Genomic DNA, 21,452 nt, shown 5'->3' with positions numbered 1-21,452 from the left:
TATATTTCCTGGCTTCTCTTGTCCTGAGGTTACAGCCACATGGCAGGAATCTGGCAATGAAAAGCCTCTCAGTAATTTCTATCTTTGTTCCTTGTTGGGGATTGGTTCTAAAGCTTTGATTTAACCAGGAATTTACATGTCCAAATACTGAAGGCCCTGGTCCCCAATTGGGTTTTGACCAAGCAATCGCTGGACAAAGGAAGATGGGGCAAGGTCCTTAGATTTGCAGGGGCTAGGGCAAGGGAGAGAGGAGGAGAGAGGAATCACCATGTTTCCATGGGAGACGGAGCAAATTTAGAGCTGCAGAAAGGACAATCATCTGAAAGGTTGGTGAGAAAGAATGCTGCCCCCAAAAGAGCTGTCTGGAAGCATCTTCTGCAGCAAAGGCTAGGGGGCTTGCCCAGAAGGAACAGGGCAGCACAGATAGATCATAAATTTAGAGGTTGTTGAGTCAGGAGTACCAGAGAGAAATCTATGATAGCTGGGCAGAGAATTAGAACTGCCCAGTGTCTGTATGTTTCATTTGAGGATCCAAAGGGTTCCTGGGCATGTGGTGCAGTTAAACTACTGCTACAGTTCCTACCTGACTTTAAGGAAAGGAATGATTTTTGTTTTGTCTTAACTAGGAGAGCTGGAGCCAAAAGGTGAAATCAGACTGAATTTTGGAGTTTCCACTAGGAAGACAAGCCCTCAGGCAGAACTTGTATTCCATTGTGGACAAGTGAACAAGGAGTTACTTACTGTTGGGTTCATCTTCTAAGTTTTAGAGTTTTGATATGGAATATTACATTTCAACTCTGTTTATAATAAAGGTACCCTTTTGTTTCTGCTATTTAGTCCACTATGACTCCTTTAGAGTGAGGATGGAATCATGCTGGATCCACCTGAATCTTCATAGCTACTATGACACATCAATGCAAGAACCCAAGTCCCCAGTAGAACCTCATCAGAAAGCTACATTTGCTGCTTGGATGAAATGGAGGTCAGAGGGCCAGCAAACCTTTATGATAGAAGTTTTTTTTTTTTTAATTTTAATTCTTTATTTACATTTCAAATTTATTCCCTTTCCTCATTTCCCCTCCGAAAACCACCATCCCACCCCTCTCCCCCTGCTCACTAACCCACCCACTCCCACTTCCCTGTCCTGGCATTCCCCTACACTTGGGCATCGCGCCTTCACAAGGCCAAGGGCCTCTTCTCTCATTGATGTCCCACAAAGCCATTCCTTGTTACATATGTGGCTGAAGCCTTGAGTTCCTCCTTGTGTACTCTTTGGTTGGTGGTTTAGTCCCTGGGAGCTTTGGGGGTACTGGTTGGTTCATATTATTATTCCTCCTATGGGCCTACAAACCCCTTCAGCTCCTTGGGTCCTTTCTCTAGCTCTTCACTGGGGACCCTGTGCTCGGTCCTCTGTTCACTCCAGACATTTATACAGAAAAGATGATGTTACAACATGAAACAATAAAATGGGAAGAACAGATTCTTTGTATATTGCTAGTTAGACAGTAGATGCTACTAAGCAACATGAAAATGGAATGGCTATCAAGAGTCATAGAATCATCTCAGCAAAGAAGTGAGGGGGTAGAGAAGGGACACTTTTGTGTAATGTGAAGTTGAGCTGGAGAGACAGCTGGTAATCTGACTTCATAAGAACCTGACTTTGGTCCCTAGACCCTACTTGAAAAGGCTGGGCATTGGGCCAAAGAAATGGCTTGGCAAGTAAAGGTGCTTGCTGCCAAGTTGACAACATGAGTTAGACTCTCAGAACTGCCCTGGTCTGAGTGGTCTTCTGACTTCTATGCAGAGAGAGAGAGAGAGAAAGAGAGAGAGAGAGAGAGAGAGAGAGAGAGAGAGAGAGAGAGAGAGAGAGAGAGAGAGAGAGAGAGAGAGAGAGAGAGAGAGAGAAATTATGGCACGGGGCTCCAGTAATCTAGCCAGTCTCAGGTTATTCCCCTGCTGTGTAAACACTAGTAGAATCACCCAAACTCCATGGATTTCAGTGGCATGTTAATACTGACTCAATTTAAAGCCAACACAAGCACCAGTGGCGCTGCACTGGTTGAAATGCCAGCATGTGAGATGGGTCAAAACCCTCTACTTTGATGATTCTATGTCTGTTTTCTTTGGCCATGTACATGTGGCAGTTAAGGAGTTTATCTGGCCTTTAGCCTAATGTCAGAGGTGGCTGTGTTTGACTTTGGTCTAGGCTAAGAGAGCTGTGGTCTCAATACATATTCTGAGATATATATTCTGGGGCTTGGATCAGGGAGAGTATGGAAGATATGTGTATTGTTCATTTGTTTTTAAGAAATGGGACTCTCATGAGAAAGCCCAGGGAAGAAACTGTCCCTGAGAGTGTAAGAGTAAAAAAGTGCCCCATGCAGCCAAGGAAGTGCACAACTCAAATACCTGCTGAGACCATCAATGTTTTAGCGAATACAAGGAATAGGAAAGAAATCAAATAAAGCTAAAAGTGATGAGGAGAATGTTCCAGACACTTTTGAGATGTCTCTATTTCTAAAATCTTCATGAATCCCTAGAGAAGAAAAGATGGATAGTATTTGGTCAAAAATACATCCCAAGTTTTAGGAAACCTTAGGTATGGCAATCTGGAAGGGAGTAGGTGTGTTATCTGTGAAATTCTCAGCATCTGAAGAGCTACATGTGGAGGTTTTCTTTTTAACTTAAATGGCCAGAACTCTAGAAGAAGCCATGCGAGGCAAAGATAAAAAAGAGATAAGATAAAATGTGTATACTTCAACAATTATTCTCCCAAGTTTATTGACAGCTCCTCTTCTTAATTACAGTTTTGTTGACAGCTAATCACTTTGAATAAAATTCCTTTTGAAATAATTCAAACTCTATTTTGCTTTAGAAATAAAGACATGTTTACAGGATGATTTTGTTATTGTTTTTGTGGTTTTAAGAGTGCTAAACAGTTTGGAGACAATCAGACTTGGGTTATGTCATCAGTATTTGCTTCTGGGGCAAGAAGTTCTTTGGTTAACCATTTCAAGATCTCCTATTTCTAGTTCTCAGACCCATGCATTTAAATAAACAAAGACCTGCTAAAAGAATAGAAAACAGGAACAATTAAATGGAAAACACTGGATTTTCTTATCCAGTTGGTAAAAGTAAGCCCAGTAGTCCTTTGAGAGGTTTAGGTTAGTTCAGGACACAGAGGGACTAGAATGATAGAGAATAGGCCATGCTCACCCTAGCTTCCTATTAGTACTATTTATGCTATTGGAAGAGAAAAATCATCAACAATCTTAGCCATAAACTCTAACAGTAACCAATTAGTACTCAGTAGCATGAAGATCATAGCAGAAACTAATAGCTTTCTGAATGAATCTAAGGGCTTTTCTACAATAGGGGACTCGTCTGGTAGTGTAAACCTGGTCAAGGACTACTTACCCCTATGCCCACAAACTAGTGAAGCTCTCACCTCTCTGCCTTACTTACTTTCAATTCCTGTGATACAAAACCATGACCAATTCAATTTATAGAGAAATTGATTAGTTTGACTTACAGATTTAGAGTGTTAAAATCTTAGATCATCATGGTTGGTAGAATGGCAGTAGGCAAGCAGAAATGGCTTGGCACTTGAACAGAAACTAAGAGCTTACATCTTTGTTTAAAGCAACACACACACACACACACACACACACAGATAGAGAGACACAGAGACAGATAGAGACAGAGACACAGAGAGGCGGAGAGAGAAACAAAGAGTCAGAGAGACAGAGAAAAGGGACTTGGAAATAGCTGAAGTCTTTTGAATCCTCAACACCTCTATCAAGGTCATACCTCCTAATTCTTCCCAGTTCTACCAATTGGGTGCTACCAAACATATGAATCAATGATTTGAAGCAGTACAACATTTCAGAGAAACTTCCTTCCCCTATCCCCACTGGTGACAGATTCTAATACAGTGATCCATAACTGATCAAAGTTCAAAGAATAACTGAAATCTGGCATCTCTATCATACCTCCTCTCCCCAAGGCCCAGAGAACAATGCAGAAGAAGGAACAAAGACACTGTAAGAGCCAAAACATGGGAGAAGCTGCTGCAAAATAATGTCTTGTGGACATGACATGGTCAGTGCACTCATGAACTCATCTGCTATGGCTTCCTGCACAAACAAGATCAAGGCAGTCAACTTTCCAACATCATGGAAGAAGGGTTCACAGAGCTATTTATATTGATGACTGCTAGGGTAAGAGCTGGTTTCCTTCAGTTGTACGGCCTCTGGAAGGATGCTCATGCTATAGTACATGGCACTACACCATGTATGTGCATGTGGGCAGCACTCTTCTTCATGGGTTGAAAGAAAGAAGTAAAATAAAAAGAGATATAGAGTTGTTGTGGGTAGCTGTCTAGGAAGACTAAGTAATTAGGAATGATGTGTAGGTATGATCAAAATATACTCTATACATGTGTGAAGTTCTTAAAGAATGAATATTTTTTTTAAAAGAGCAGTGTTAAAACCTGGGTTCTCAGACCTGAATTGTAAGACTATTTTATCTCTAGGAAAACTAAAGTTGTTGGAACTCATGATGATATATACTCAATTCACCAAATGCTTCCTTAATCAGCTATAGATATGTTTGAATCATTTATATTTTCACATACTCTTTCTGAACTCTTCTGCTCTTTCAATTAGTGCAGATAATGATTATTGAATCAAAATATGCAATTAACCTCAGAGCTACCTAGATTTCCCCTTTTTGGTAGATTCAAAGAGAAAAGTACATTTTATTTTAGTCTTTTGTGTTCCTTAAAAAACTCTACTTACACTCATAAATAAAAAACACTTGTCAAGAGCTATGCTTTTCAATTTTTTCAACAACAAGTTTTTTCTGAGTTCTTTCCATAAATTGTTTATTGTTCATCATGGCTATGACTTCTCAGTGTTGTTAACTTATTTCGATACCTTCACTTTGTCATAAGGTCTTCTGCCCAGTACTGAATGGGAGAGAGATTTCGGAGTTACCTTTGGAGTTCTCTATAGGACATTAATAGTGAGTGGAGGATGGAGAAGGGAAGGTAGAGATCCTTTTATTTTAAAGGTGTCTAATATAATACAAAACAACCCATAGCAATGGTGTACTTCCCTGCTTTTCACATACATAAGGCTATGACATAGTTGTAATTCTTTTTCTTTCATATATATCTCTTGCTCCTGCTCTAGATATTAAAAAAGCTTAGCCAATAGTATTTGAATACATAGGACATTCAGTGGCTTTCCCAGAGAGGTGTGGTTTAAGATCACCTCCATGTTTCAGAATTCTGAGTAAAGGTAGAGATGGTCGTGAGTTGCACCAAAGCAAGAAATTTGGAGCAGCTGGGGGCATAGGTTGAGCAATAGTATGTGTCTGTACATTTTTTTCACATCCTCATAAACTCTTTGGTGTTAGGTTTTGTGAATCTAGAGAGGAAAGCATCTTTATTTTCTTCTCATGTTAGTCCTATTCTATTCTGTCCAAATCTCCCAAATAGGCAATCAAATCCTCCATTCAGAGGAGATTGTATAGGATTCAAGGGTTGCTTTTCTAGGCTCATTTGCCATGTTCCATAAATTTTATAGCTGTAGAGATATTTCCTGTGTTTTATTATGGAGATGTCTGAGTTCTGATTTATAATACCCACCATCATGAAGTATATTGAGAACAATCTTTTTATAAAGGTTTCCCGTATGAAATAACCTAAAACCCAAGGGGAGAGTTGTGCATAAAACATCAGCTTTCTAATCGCCACTCATTTTCACAAAGTCACAGAAAAGTTCTTTGAGCCACACTCGACTTAGGGAAATGGTACCCCGATGTGCAACTGCAAAGGTAAGAGGCTCACCACGGCAGTGATTTCTGACATGTGCTGGGGCAGGCTGCTAAGAGCATCTAGCACCAAGTCATCCCATTAACAGAGATGACCCTGATTATGGGCAGTAAAAGAAATGGGCTTCCCTGCAGCTTCCCAAACTCCAGACACAGCGAAGCCTCCTGACTTTTAGCAAAACAATCACCCCACAGAGAGTTGAATAGGATTCCATTTTGAGTTGTATGATAAACATCACGGCCCTGCTTGCAAGTGCACAGATGCTTTGCAAGAGTGATAAAAATAGAATTACAAACTTTCATAAACATTCATAAGCATGTAAGTACCGAAGGAGCAGTAGCTTTAGAAGGCAAATGCCAAACTGTATTTTAAGTCTTTTGCTGATTATCACCTGGAATGGTGTGCAGGAAACAGTGTTGCTGAAGAAGTCACTAGATTTCATCTTCAAAGTAGAAGCTAACTTTAACCCTACCCTAGCTCCAAAGTAGCCAGATCCCGAGCTTGCAGGGAGAATAAATTGAAGCATTTATATCAGGAGATTTTATTTATTTATTTATTTATTTATTTATTTATTTATTTATTTATTTGTAGGAATAATAAAGACAGATACAGCAATTGTGTATGTATATGTTCCTATGTGAAGGTATGAGTGCATATGCAGATGGACTTCATGTTCGTGTCTTTCAGTAATGCTCTTCATTTTATTTTTTGAGACAGGGTTCTGTAGCAGGTCTTTGCTACTTTGTGGGTCATTCTTTCTCCCACTCTACCCCTACTTCAGTTTCACCCTCTATCACAGGGTAGGAGAGAAAGGAGAGAGGAGAGAGAGAGAGAGAGAGAGAGAGAGAGAGAGAGAGAGAGAGAGAGAGAGAGAGAGAGAGAGAGATCCTTGAATCTAATTTCTTTCTTCTTTGAGCATGACTACTATGACTGCTAACAAACCACAGTTCCCTACATCCACCCCCACCCCCATCCCCACCCCCGCCAAAACAAAGCAATAACCGACCACCAACTCTACCTCTCTGGACTCTAAAATTTATATACATTCTGAAACATTTGAAGAATTCCAGATGTCTCACAATTGCATAACCACATCTCTGCTAGAGCACAAGGCAAATTATAGTCAGCTGCTGAAGACAGTGCAAAGTAACCCTACATCCCTACACCTGGAATTAAAACAAAAGCACGTTCTTCTAATATTTCTGGGTTTTTGTTTGTTTCTTTGTTTTGAAACCAAAATTTCAGAACTTTCACTACAGGATTCCTTGATGAATCTGAAGTTCACTGATTGTTTAGACTGCCAGGCCCAGAGATCCTCATGTCTCAGAGTCAAAGGGCTAGGATTCCAGGGGTGGGCCACTTTGTTGGCTTTTTATATGGGTTCTGATGACCTCAGTCCCTCAGAGTGACATAGCAAGTACTTTACTGACTGTGCTATCTCCCAGGCTGTGAAAAAAATCATTCTTAAAATGTTTGCCTTTTGAAATATGCAATAAGATCATCATCAAATAGAAAATAACCCAATATGACAGTTATGATCAAAAGACAGAAAGATATATAATGACATAGTAAACACCAACAGGATAACTGCCAGGACTTCCTGGGTTTGTAGTAATGAAAGTAGTTAATCTTGTTTCATGTGTGTAACAGCTTGGAGATCTTCTTTATCCCAGGTTTCCAGAACTGCATCAAAATGTCATTGTTAGCCTTTCCTTTAAAGACATTTAAATAAGCACCAAAAACCTTATTTCGCTTATTTACTTAACATTAATTTCAGGAACTCTGAACTGTTTGAATGGAGCAACATCATTTGTAATAGAAAATAGCAAATAATTTTTGAAATGATGTATTTCAGGCTTTGAAAGATGTTTTGAATATTTGCATAAGTAGCCATATGTCTCAAACTCTGAAAATTGCCAACATTTCAAACAAGATCATGCATCTCTGCTGAATAGATGAGGTGGTGTACTGTAGTAGTTGACAAGAGACTTTAGTTTAGGGCAGGATCAGGTTCAATTAATATTGCTAGAGTCATTGGCTGTGAGCTCTTGAGAAAGCCTTTTAACTCCTATGACTGACTTATTCCCTTATTCCACAAGTGTGTGTATGACTTTTGTATATATTTGTGTAAGGTCAGATGCATATATGCATCACAGCGTACATGTTTTTCAGATGAGAAATAGTTTTAGGTCTTCCAATGGAAAACCTGACATACAGCTGACTAAAGGGACAAAAGTAGGCTTCTTCAAGTATCATGGACTTATTCACTTAAAGGAGAAAATCCATTTATTCTGCATTCCCTTGCAAGCCTGAAGTAGGCCTGAACTAGGCCTGAACTAGGCACAGAACAGAAAATGCTCAGAAGCATATTTTATCTCAGCACAATGATGAAGTAAATGTGGATGTGGCACAGGACAACATGCTGCTTTCTGTTTTATTTCAAAAAGGGTCTTCTGTGACTCTTTCTACCGACTATGACAAGCTAGCTAAGCTGAAAATTTGTAGGGACTTTCCTGTCTCTGCTTTTAATCTTCCCATTACTGTTCTACAATTGCAGATGCTCACAGCTACTGTGAATACTGGGGCTTAAACTAAGGCTATGTGTGTCAGCTCTTTACCCACTGAGATGTCTATCCAAACCTTCAAGGAGTTCTTCTCAAGAGTACATGACATCTGGCTGATGGTTTGCATTACAGTGGTCGGTATTATTGAGAGATCCTTACTCTAGGTAGAACCTGGTAAGGTTCTCCTTCCTGCTTACTCTATTATACTTATCCCCAATAATTGAATTTGTGGGCTGGAGAAAGTTATAGATATTGTTTTTCTCAATAAAATTATAAAAGTAGATTACAAGATCATCAATAACATCTAAGGGAAAAATATTCAAACACATTTAGTGCTAGAAAGTGACTTGGAAATTTCTGGCCCATCCCCCTTCCCAATGTTTGTACCCTCAGAGGCCATTGCTGCTACCTCTGCCATCTCTCTACTCCTTAGCTCCACTCATCATTAGCAAGTTCATCTTTGTGCTGAGATAAAATATGCTTCCAAGCTTTTTTATTCAGTGACCCTGGTTCAGACCTACAAGGGAACACAGAGTAAATGGATTTTCTTTTTTTTAATGAGTAGATCCCTGATACTTGAAGATGCCTATTTTGGTCCTTTACAGTGTCAGGTTGTATGTCAGGTTTTCCATTTGAAGACCTTCAACCATTTTTCATCTGAACAACATGTTATAGGACCCTTCCTAGTGGCCATTTCCATAACCATGATTCGAGGAGAATGTGAAGTGTGGAAAAGCAAGTGCACCTTAGCCAAAATCAGAACAGGGTAGCTCATCTTTGGAAATGCGAAATAAGCAAGTATCTTGTGACTTGAGTATGAAAATTCCCTCTGTAGCTGAATGGGCTTTATGTGACCTTCAGTTTCCATGCGGTTGCAGTTTGTTTTCCTCATTGGCAGGTGGCTTTGTTACATTTCATGTTGTTAAGTATAGCACATGCCTCTTTGATCTTACATCTTTATCTAGCATATTATCATTCTGGTTCACAGAAATTGTAACTATGATTATCATACAATAATGTGCACAAACATGACACCAATTAAAGTAAAATGTAATATGTGACAAGTTCAGACAGGAGCCTACAACAGGGCATTGAAACACTGTACTGAGCTAACCAAGATTTCATTGATTCATTGAAGAACTATGTATTCCTAGAGACTGATGGTATAGTCAATGGTGGTGTTTATCTCGAATGCATGAGACTCTGGGTTCCATCCCACCTTGCAGCTGTGGGAGAGATGGCAGTGATAAAGCAAACAAGATCCTTGGTTTGCTCCCTAGTATTAAACTCCCCAAACAAATAATTTACTGCATAGCATTTGTGAGGCAGAGGCAGGAGAATTGTGAGTTTCAGGCTAGCCTAGGCTAACATGTAATATACTGAGACTCTAGTTCAAAAAAAAAAAAAGAGGCAGGGCTGGAAACCCAAGGTAGTGTCAGCAGCATTAACAAGGTCATGGTTTTCATAACTAGCATGGAAGAAAAAAAAGGTGTTCAGCATTCAGGCAGATATTGCCCTCAGGAAATACAAAGTTGTTCTCCTATAACTTTCTATTAGATCATCTATTAGTTTGGAGAAAACTGTGATTCAATGTTTTTCAACCATTTTCCTGTCATTGTTGGTAGACTGAGGTAATCTCAGAAATCTCCTAGCAATTTGGGACTCTATGAGCTTATTTGGGAGAGACCTGGTCTTAATGAAGGCATGTTAACAATCATTTTCCTCCAAAGAATCTAATTATTTTTACAAATATATAATGTGTCTAATATATCTACAAAAATATTTAGGATTTGAAAATTGAATACCTCCACTCTCAAATTGAAAATTCTATATCTTTAAAATGTAAGCATGGAATAGCTTTCAACCAGTGTTGTTTTGGCCATTGGGAACATTTGGCAATGATTGCAGGCAGTTTTGATTGTCCCAAGTGGTATGGTACTATTAGCAAATAGACAAGGATGCTGTGACATGTTCTTTTTTGAAGAAGTTACTGTACCAGAAAATAAGTAGGGTGAGACATGAGCAGCCATGGGACTTTGAGAACCATTGCTAGAAGGAGGCAGTGCAGTGCAATTGAGTAGTTCCATGATGTTGGGCCTTGGGTCTTGAGTTGGAAACATGCCTACATTGAACACTCTCTTGTGCCCTTGTTTCAACATGTGTAGTATGATAGTATCATGGACAGGAGACTACTGAGGTAATGTAGAGAAGACTCTCAACTCATCATTTGGACCAGAAGTAATGGACTAATTAAATGATGGTTGTTATTGTTGGATTTTCTTTCTTGCTTGAGGTCATATATTTTAGTTTGACATGAGCTAATATTTAGAAGTGCCAAAGAAGTACATAGCATGCCCATACTACATTTTTGTGTGTGTTTAAAGAAACAACCCTGTGCAACTTGGCTGCCCAATGTCAGCCAGCTCCAGAAATGACACGATGTCCTCTGTACCTAGCTTCCTGAAATAGTCCACCAAGTTGAGATGCTGAACTGCCAAGTAGATTAATTTTCAAATGACTACTCAAGGTTTTTATTTCCAAAAATGAGTATGACTCACATTTTTAGACTGAAATAAATGTTTCCAATATCCTATAGTTGAGCGTGTAGGCTAAGGTAATGCAACTGAGACACTTCAAAACTGAAGTGTCAACAGAGATGTACTTGGTCACCAGATGTAAATTGTTTCACACAGAATTTGATAAACATAACAACACAATTAATGTTACTTAATCTTTAGCTATGAATATTCTTGAGAAATCTTGCTAATTTTTAGAAATTATATCCAAAGATGTTCATTCTTATTCAGTCATTCCCAAAGTCTACCTGACTCAGACCGTTAACAGTAGTGCTTGCTTTCAATGATGTAATGATGATGATTTTGCAAATTTGTACGCCAAGTAAAGCCTCTGCTATGTCAACTCAAGGATTTTGCAAAGGAGAAAGCTCAGAAATGATATTGTATATTTCATTAGAGTCTGATGGGTTAAGGCAATGGGCCAAATATTTATGAAACTTAGAATTCCCAAGCTAAAATTTCATCTTCCTCTGTGTGATAGTGTTCAGAGTAAAGGTCTTGGGTAGTAACTATATCAAAAAGAAGGGCCCTTTCTGAATGGTATTAGTTCTTCTACATAAGAAACTCTGGAAAGTGCTTCTTTCAGGAAGAATACAAGAAGACAATGGTCTGTGTGATGGTTTGTATATCCTTGGGCCAGGGAGTGGCACCATCTGAAGGTGTGGCCTTGTTGGAATAGGTGTGACCTGGTTGGAAAGGGTGTGTCACTGTGGGTGTGGGTATAACCCTAGTTGCCTGGAAGTCAGTCTTCCACTAGTAGCTAGTAGTAGTTCTATGTTTTTGGATGAAGACATAGAAATCTCAACTCCTCCTGCGTCATGCCTGCCTGGATACTGCCATGCTCCCACCTTGATGGTAATGGACTGAACCTCTGAACCTGTAAGCCAGCCCCAATTAAATGTTATTTTTTATAAGACTTGCCTTGGTCATGGTATCTGTTCACAGCAGTAAAACCCTAAGACAGTCTGCAACCCTCAGCAGAATCTAACATGCCTGCATTCTGATGTCAGACTTACAGTTTTAAGTCTGTGAAAACTAAATTCCTGTTGACTATTAGTTACCCAATCTGTAGTGCTCTGATCCAATATATAAAATGGCAAAATATAAGAGAATGTAGAAGTTTGTACATAGAATGAACACAGAAATTTTTGTTACATCCATCAGTTTTACTTGGACTTTCCATAAGTCTTCAACAGAATTGCCAAGAGAAAGTTTCATGACCAAAATTTCTTAGATGCAAAGACTAATATTCATTTATCTTTTGATAATCACAAGAAACTGATAATAAGCTTCCAAATTTAAATAAAGCATCTTCACTGATCTTAATAGATTATATAGAAGTTGAGCTGGTGTGTACCTTAAACCTTCAACTTTCCTAGCCAGGATTCATGGACTGGAAGTTACTTTACAGTACAGTATCAATATCTCCTAACTACAAACCCTGTGATCTACCACCGTGACCTTCCTGTGAGATACACTGTTGTAATAGTGGCACAAGTATGATGAGAGTAAACAATCATTTTACTCCATAGACTTAAGGTCCACTCCGTGAGATGAAACACACACCCAATACTGTTAAGATGCCAAATTACCTAAGATTAGATAGTACACAGGCCTAGAGGCAAAGTTGTTTATTACTATTATTTTGCTAAAGAAACAGCAATAAAATGACCCATATTAACATAATGTTATTCTCATAGATAAGTATATTGCATACCCTTCACCAAGCTCCTTCTTGCAGTGACAGTTAACACAGATGCTCACATTGAACAATGTACAGAGAGAGAGTGAGAGGTTTTGAAGCACTCAATTCTGAACATATGTCTTCACCAAAGCCCTCCCTTTGAGCCTCAGAGATCTATGCTGAAGAAGAGGCAGAATGATCATCATCAGAATGAGCCAGAGGTGATAGATGACTCGAAGGAAATGTTTTCTTCCAGGCATAGTAGAACTGATGCACATATGAACTCACAAATTGTGGCTGACTGCCCAAGACCTGCACAGGTTGAAGCCAGACAAAATTCCAGCACTGAAGAGTAGAAATGGAGACAATGAAGTCCCAGCCTTAACCAAAAGGCTATCAGAAATTGATGCCTGCTAGGAAAGGGAAAATCAGCTTTCTGCAATGAAGTATGACAGGGTCGGTATGTCTGCACATTCTAGGGTAGGCTCCATGAACAGAAGTTGACCAACACAAACAAACACCATAGCATGTTGTGGAATTTTTGTTTCCTTCAGTTTCATTTGGACTTTATTTTTGTCTTACTGGTTTTGTTGCTATTTGTTTATTTTGATTTTCTCTTTTGTTTTGATTTTGAGAAACACTGAACATGAAGCTGAGTGGGTAGGGAAATGAGGAGAGGAGAGGAGATTTGACAAATATTTTGTAAACATTGACTTCATCAAATGAAGTATAGGTATGATATAAAATGCACTGTTCTTTTAGGGAACTATACTACTTGATTTGTTCACATATTTTAAAATAAATTTATCTAATATATTTAGACTTAGGTATACTTAAAAATTTCTATTCAATATATTATAAGTCTATTTACTAAGCTATCTTTTAAATTATTGTTAGAAAATGGAAATCAGAATTTGATTTGCCCAAAGATGTCAAGCAGAGAGGAAAGAAGGTGCACTTCACATTTTTCTGAACAACTTTGACCACAGCCTAGTAATCAACCTTGTCAAGAAACAAGAGGTAATTGAATCTTCATGCAAATTCTACCTAGACTTTCTAATGACTTCTGAATCCCAATTGTGCCAATATATTATACTATGTATGTTTTCTGGAAAAGACTAAAACCATCATGTTCATTCAACATTTAAACGAGGATAAAACCCAGGATACAATGTACTTACAGACATTTAGGTTCCTCAGGAGCATCTGATTTTGAACCTTAGCATGGAAAGATAAGGCAACTTATCTTACTGTAAGCAGTGCTAGAGGTCACAGATTTATGATGTGAGTGGGAAGCCTTGTGTTTCTCTGGTGCCTCCAGATATTGTAAGCAGGACTGCAGTTTTATAGTTGAGCCTGACATTTGGCCATGTGTCACAAAAAGTTGTCAGGGAAAAGGTACTCCCTTTATTAATTACTCCATAATTAGTTGATACAAGAAGATCATGCAGAAATTTAGTAATAATTGGTGTGATTGGGACTCAGTACTTAAAACATAGGTGCCTGACAACTGAAAAAACATCAAAAGATATTATCTCCTTTATTACAGAGAGACTGCACGTTCCAAATAGCTTATGTAAATAGAAGCAATTCAGTATCTGAACTAAAATAAAAAAAATGTAAAAGTATTTAATTTGAAGATTTTCTTTTTCTTTTTCTTCTTCTTCTTTCTCTCTCTCTCTCTCTCTCTCTTTTTTTTTTTTTTTTTTGGTTTTTCGAGACAGGGTTTCTCTGTGTAGCCCTGGCTGTCCTGGAACTCACTTTGTAGACCAAGCTGGCTTCGAACTCAGAAATCCACCTGCCTCTGCCTCCCGAGTGCTGGGATTAAAGACATGTGCCACCACACCCGGCTTAACTTGAAGATTTTCTACTCTCTTGTCTACTCCATGTTCACTATATAACCTTAGCAATAATTACTACAGTTGGGAACATCTTGCTTGTTTAAAAAAACAAGACCATTAGGGATTTTAGGTTTAAGTAGAGTGAATACATCCAACTTGAACATGCCATTGATCTAATTCTACTTACATTATAGAAAATCATCAAAACTAAAAGTCTGCACATAAAAAAAAAATCACTGGAATGAAAGGGAAGCCTACAGGGTAAGAAATAAGATTTGAAAACCACATGTCAGACCAGGGGTCAGTGTCTAAGAATTATGAAGAAATCAAGCAACCTAACATGAAAACATAGGATTGAAATTAAACAAACAAGCAGAGGATTCGAATAAACATCTTTCTAAAGAGGAAATAAGAATACAAGTACATCAAATGGTGAAAGGGTGTTCAACATCTCTAACCATCAGAGAAATGACTATCAAAATCATTGCATCATTTCAGAGCTGCTATCATTGATTTCTGATAATTACAAGAAGTAATAAATGTTCATGAGGGTGTGGGTAAGTAGGAATTCTTGTACATTAATGGCAGAAATGTAGAGTAAAATAGCCATCATAGAAAGCAACATGGAACTTCCTATAGAAGCTACATGGGGCCACCATATGTCCCTGACTCTTTCTTTTGAAAGAATACCAAGAGAAATGAGGTCATCACCTTGTAATGGCACTTTCACATTCGTGTTTACTGAAGCACCGGTCACAGCAGTCAATGTACAAAACAGTCCAGGTATAGCTACTGATGAGTGGATAAACTGGCACATGTATATGAAGGTATATTACTCAACTATATATGCATGGACCTGAAGGACATTCAGCAGAGTAAATATACTATGCAGAGAAAGAATAATATTGCATGACCTCACTCATATGATTGTAAAAATAGGGAAGGAGAGAGATGTAGAAAGAAAAAGAAAAGCACCATTCACCAGGGTCAAGGCTGGGGGGTGGTGCTGAGATGTAGAGCAAAGGATAGAAATGTGGAAGAGAAACGAGTTCAACGATGGGGACAGTAGTTGAGAGCATCACAGTGTAGCACGCTTTTGCCCAATGAGTGGATGGTGGCTGTTCTTTCATAGGAAGATGGACAACTGTGTGAGATGGTGGGGATGCTCATCCTGTTTGGCCAACATGCTACTTTTCAATGTGTGTTATAATATCCTGCTATATACCTTAAATATGATTTAACTCTTTAAGTTCCCTTAAAAAAATTAAGGGCTAAGGGCAAAGCCCAGTAGTACAGTACTTCAATAGTATCCCAACACAACACAAAAGATAAAAACCATGTTAAAATAAAAAAAAATAAACCAGCATATATTTATTAAGATTATACCACAAGTAAAATTCAAGTTAGGAGCTATAAAGGAAGCTAGGAATTAAAACTATAATCTCTTTTATAAGAGATGTCTCTTTTTTCTTAAGAGACAACTACATTCACCAGAACATGCTCTGAACTCAGATTGTGAAGCTATCCTAAAATTTGCAAACCAAACCAAACCAAACCAAACCAAACCAAACCAAACCAAACCAAACCAAACCAAACTAAACCAAACCAAAAGCAACAAATCCATCATTTCGGGAATTCCAAATGTGTTTTATTGACAAAAATATTTTGATATATTGACATAAAGATCAGATAAGTTTCTGAAGTCCAGTCTCACTTTCAGTCATGTGGAACTAGGGATCAAACTTGGATCATCAGGCTTGGCAGCAAGCCCCTTTACCCACTGAGCCTTCTTGTCATCCCCATGTGCATATTTTTGGCACGGGTACAGTTGCAGGGAACTGATGCTTATGTTTGTAGAAAAAGTGAATGGAATTAAAGAAGCTTTATTTGTTTTAAAAAGCAGTCAAGATTTGTGGCTTCTTTACTCTTTTACTGAGCTGATATACCTCCAAACCAAATGCTCTCTGATTTATGATCGCTTAAATGCTAAGACATCCTTTGAAGCAAGTTGGGCCATTTTATTTTGTGTTGTACTTGAGTAATGCTTTAAGTAGAGTGTTCCCAGGGTTCTAAAATTGTCAGTCCATGTGTAATTAGGAATGTTCTCAACTAGACCATCTCTGTTAGCAAGAGATGGTGGATTATTCTGGAAAACTACTCAGCAAGCCATGAATAGCAATTAAATGTGAAAAGACTAAATTTCTCTTTAAAATGGGTTGTTGCCATAACTTAATGTGGCAATGTGACTTTCTATTTTTAATTGCTATAGAAAGTGCATTTCGTGAAATAGATTTTTTTTTCTGCTGAGAGCTAGATAGTTCTATATTTTGAACCATTTACATTTTGTAACATCTAGCAAGTGTTTTGCCTTTGTGGTACCTTTTGATTCATGGTGGATAAAACCCCTAAAGGTTAGTAAAGATAGTGTCATCCCTCTTAAACAAAGAGACAAGATGAATATCCAAGAGAAATTGAGTATTTCTCTCCACAAGACTGCATGACCTTATCTTACTTCATTATTCTTTCTCTATAACAGTGCTTTTTATTCCCAGAACAATTATACTTAACATTGACACTTAAAGATAGTCCATTTTCAATTCAAGCAGAAACAACTTCGATCCATATTCTATGCCAATATTAGGTTTGTGGGAGTATGCTCTCTCATGAATACATGTGTTTCCACTTGCCTGTCTTGAACACTAAGGGTCGCCTGCTCTCTGTGGTCCCAACTTCTTCTGTCTATTATGCCTCTAATAACTACAAAGGCCCAGTTGCCTAAACAGCCTTGGTCATTCAAAATACATTGTCTTTTGTCTTCAAATGCACATATAAATAGAGAGGAGGGTATATCTTTGATGCAATGTACAGCATTAGTCATTGTGTGCAATTTATTTCAAAGGAGAAAATTAATAAGTATCAAGAATGGAAAATTTTCTCCTTGAACTTTAAATGCCCGTGAAAAGTGCTAAAGAAGAACAAGGGTCTGGTAACATTTTTTATATATTTTGATTGCATTGACAATGAAAGTAAAGCCTAATATTTCACTAATTAATATTGGATGTATTGAACGCAATTATTCTTAATATAGCATCATATGCTGGCTTTAAGACATGAAAAATCTTGTCCCCAGTCAAAACAGAATAGAAGGGGGTCACAGAGTGATGGCTCAGCTCTCCTCTCTCCCCACCCCAACCACTACCAAGGGCTGCCACGAAGTAAACGAAGGGAAAATGAAAGTAGTAAATGCCACTTTCTGATGTCCCCAGTTGCTCTTATTTTTGTTACTTTGCAGCCCTGATTGCAGCACTGCAGGTTAGAATGGACAGTTAGCTGTAATTATTCCAGTCACACCACCTCACAATGAAATCTTTATCCCGTGTTTACAGCCGCCTTTGGCAGAGGCTGTCTTGCTGTCTCTAAACTAAGAAGAACCACCCTTTGGCTCCTCTCGGCATCAGCTGCCTGAGTTTCAGGCTGGGATCCTAATAATCAGACTTCTTTTTCTTCCAAAGTGGACTTCTTCTTTTTTTTTTTAAGGGTGAAAAGACCTATTCTCATCACCCCCCATATATCCTGGCTGATTTATGTCCTAGCCACAGCAGCTCTTCCTTCCGTGTCTCTGTACATTTTCCCTCCTTCCCTAGACTGCTACTCGACAAACCACATTTAAAGTTCAAGACTGTACAAATAAGTAAATAAAATGCTTAAGTAAACAGTTCTCATTACTATGAGGGGGAAAATGTAAGAATTGGTAGATGGGTAGAGAGAAATCAGGGTTTTATTTTCATTTCAAAACTCTCAAATTTCTAGCTCAAAGGCCTTTCTCTAGCTTTGTCCCCAGAAGACATCAGTGTTTCTCAGTGGCTCTCTTGATGAGGTCCAGCCATTTATTTAAATTCATCAACAGCTGTAGACCGAGCAGCTCCAGAATGAGAGGAAAATTGAGAACCACATCAGGGTCTGAAAACAGACTTCTGAGTCCTCTGGGATGGTAAATACTTCCCTGTTCCAGTCTGGAAAAAAGAAAAAAAGAAGTCCTCCCAGTGCAGAAGTCAGGAGCAGGCACTGCCATCACTTAAAGTGATGGTCGTAAACTTTCCTTATGCTGCAACCCTTTAACATAGCTGCTTATGTTGTGACTGCAATAATAAAATTATTTCTGTTGTTACTTCACAACTCTAATTGTAAATCTCTGTGTTTTCCAATGGTCACCCCTGTGAAAGAGACACTTGGCCCCCAAAGGGTGCAAACCACAAGCCGAGAACCACTGATTTGAAGTTTCCCAACAAAGGTAGCAAAAGGACCCCTTGCACCACCTGATGGAGTGAATCAGAGAACACAGGAAAAGCAATGCTGGTTTCACTAGTCATTCTAGAACACTTAACTGCTCTGCACCTTACCTCCCAGTCTTGAAACCCCAACTGGCATTCTCCTAACAATCCGCAGTCTCTCCTCTCAACCCTCAGCGCTAAGGACAGTCACAGTGCCTCTCTGGTGAGAACTGGGTCATATAATTTTACTGAGGAGAAAGGTAGGAGGGGAGTGGTCCAGTAGTACAAACATTGAATAAATTCCCCAGCAACTCTCCCCAAATAGAAGATAACTTTCCCACAAGTATGCACAAAAATGTCAAGAATGTTAAGTCATTTTTTATGATTGTACTTCGCTTTTCCATTTTAATGTCACACTGCCACATGGCACACTTGCTAAAAATGTATCTCCTTAACCTGTGCAGTAGCAAACTTTTCACAGAACATTAACATGTCGTATTTTATAGACTGTCCTTTCTCAGTGTGCTCAAAGCACTTTTTCAAATACAAAATTAGACCATCTTCTGAGTAGAGTCCCATCAGAAAGACTGACTGCTCAGTGCGTTGGCAAAGGGGAAATCAGAAGCACAGTAAAGGTCACCCCAAAGTCAGTGGCCACAGCCCAGCTGACTCTAGGAGCTTGATTTCAGTTTATCTATGTCCTACTTGCACTCTATTTGTCTCTCTTTCTTCTTTGGCAGGAAAGGATGTGGGCAGCACAGAGGTTTGACCTCATCTCCTGCACGCAGTGACTGCCAGGACTTCCATAGTCCTGCCTTGTTTTCTGCTTCATCAGCAGTGCCAAGCCTGTGCCCTGGAACAGATCTGATCAAGGGCTAAGCCAAGAGGATAGCAACCAACCTCAGGTGTCCTTGAGGCTTCCTCCTAAAACTAAAGGGAAGGTTGCTCACACTAGGAAGCTCAAAAAGCTGTAGGGGTTCTGTAACTGGAAGCAAGTGACTAGCCCAGGCAGCAGAAGGGAAAGCTGGGTCAAGTATGGGATCCAGGGTGGCTCTGCCTCCGCCTTGAGAAGAGACAGGACTGATTGTGGATAGGGAATCAGTGCCTTGCATTACTGTTAAGACTTTCTGTTGTTTGTGCTGTTCTCAACTAGTTACAGTTCACAATCCTCTGCCAGGTCCCTGACACTACAATTCTGAGGCATTTGTTTTCTTTGATGGAGACAAATCAGAGACCAGAGGAGGTCTGCTTACATTATGTGAGGGACAGCGGTTACAGACTCAATTTCCGTGCTATTATCAAAGTCCCAAACTCCAATCCTTCCTGATGTCCAAGCATGTAAAAACAACGTTAATAATAATCGTTTTGATTTCACAGTAAACTCCGAATCTACCCAGCGCTTAACTCCTCTATTCTCGCGTGCCAGGGTTCCAGCCCCACTTCCTCCTCCCGTACATAAGCTCAGGTAGGAAATAACTAAAGGACTCTGGCCTTGCCTTAAAGCTGCCCCCCGCCCCCCACTTCCCATATTCAGCTGCCAGAGCTTGGAGGCCAGCAAAGCGTCTGTCTTAGTGCTAAGGACAGGTTGAGATATCGCGGAGGCGTTTTCTTTGTAGAGCTGAATGTTTCACCTTATCTGACTCCTTTACTCGCCCCATCACCTCCGGGCTCTGTCCAAACACCACCACCAGGACAAGCAGAGCTCAAACCACCGGCTCTCAACTAAGAGCTTTCCCAGGGATTGCCAGGACTAGGAGACAGGAAATCCGGGGAGTTGGTGATGTCCGGCAGGTGGCAGGGACTAGAGTCAGCACCACACCACATTCTTCTCCCACCGCTGAGCTTTGTTGCAGCCGCTCCTCTCATCCCACAGCCAGGATCGGTCACTGGGTGCCTAGGATCCTCTGCTCTGAGCACAACTACCTCGTTTAGGACGCGGGCACCCTCTCCCTTGGCAGTATGGAGATGCTGCTGACCTCAAGGGAAGTGAAGCGCCCAGGTTAAGCACCCTGGCACCCCGCGCTCCCCATGTCACCATCACCCAGCGAGCACATTCCAGTGCACAGCACACTCCACCTGCCTGGCTATTCCGCTGTGTAGCAGCTTTCTTACACACAGAGCATTCTACTAGCCGTGTATATCCCTTCCTGCACCCTGTCCCCGAAAAGTCCCAGGAAGTGGAACCCAGGTCGGCAGGGAGGTCCCCTAGGCGGCGGAGAGTTGAGGGGAAAGCGCTAAGCAGAGCTGGACCGTGCACAGTGCACCTGGCTTCCCCATAGTGACCTCTTGTGCCTGGGGCCAGATGCTTGGGGACCGACCGGAGCCCTCAGCTTTACCTGGCACAGCCGGCGACTCTCCAGAGACGTTGAGACTCCGCGGTGGGGGGTGTCCAGCTCATATCGCTGCCTTCCTCATTGGGCGAACGGGTGTCCTGCCGAGTCCCTTCGCCTCAGCTCGCCTCTGTGCCCCCGCCCCACCCCCTTCCCCCCAAGTCAAAAGTGTCACAGCTTTACAGCCTTCGGATGTTTCCAAAGTCTCCGCGCGCGATCGCTGGCAGTGGAGAGCTGATGACAAGAGCAGCAAATCCGCTGATGCCCGCGGCCCTCAGCTCTCTGCGAGGAGGGTGAAAAGAGCTGCTTGGTCCTCCTGGTCACCGTCCTTTAAGACCAGCGCGCGG

The 21,452-nt window shown here is 40.1% G+C and overlaps 1 protein-coding gene across 1 annotated transcript in view; it reads right to left on the bottom strand.

Annotated features, from left to right (window-relative positions):
* Cdh20 (cadherin 20) overlaps positions 1-21,218 on the bottom strand; it is a 236,580-nt gene extending 215,362 nt beyond the window's left edge. Inside the window, exon 1 of the mRNA XM_021158575.3 lies at positions 21,112-21,218. The gene's annotated coding sequence lies outside the window, so the exon portion shown is untranslated. The remainder of the gene's footprint in view (positions 1-21,111) is intronic.
* Positions 21,219-21,452: the final 234 nt, after the last annotated feature.

The sequence above is a fragment of the Mus caroli genome, unplaced genomic scaffold, assembly GCF_978045245.1.
Source record: "Mus caroli unplaced genomic scaffold, Mus_caroli_1 scaffold_1, whole genome shotgun sequence".
In the NCBI taxonomy this organism is placed as follows: domain Eukaryota; kingdom Metazoa; phylum Chordata; class Mammalia; order Rodentia; family Muridae; genus Mus; species Mus caroli.
Note: the sequence above shows the minus strand (reverse complement) of the source record. Positions and strands in the feature narration are given on the sequence as shown.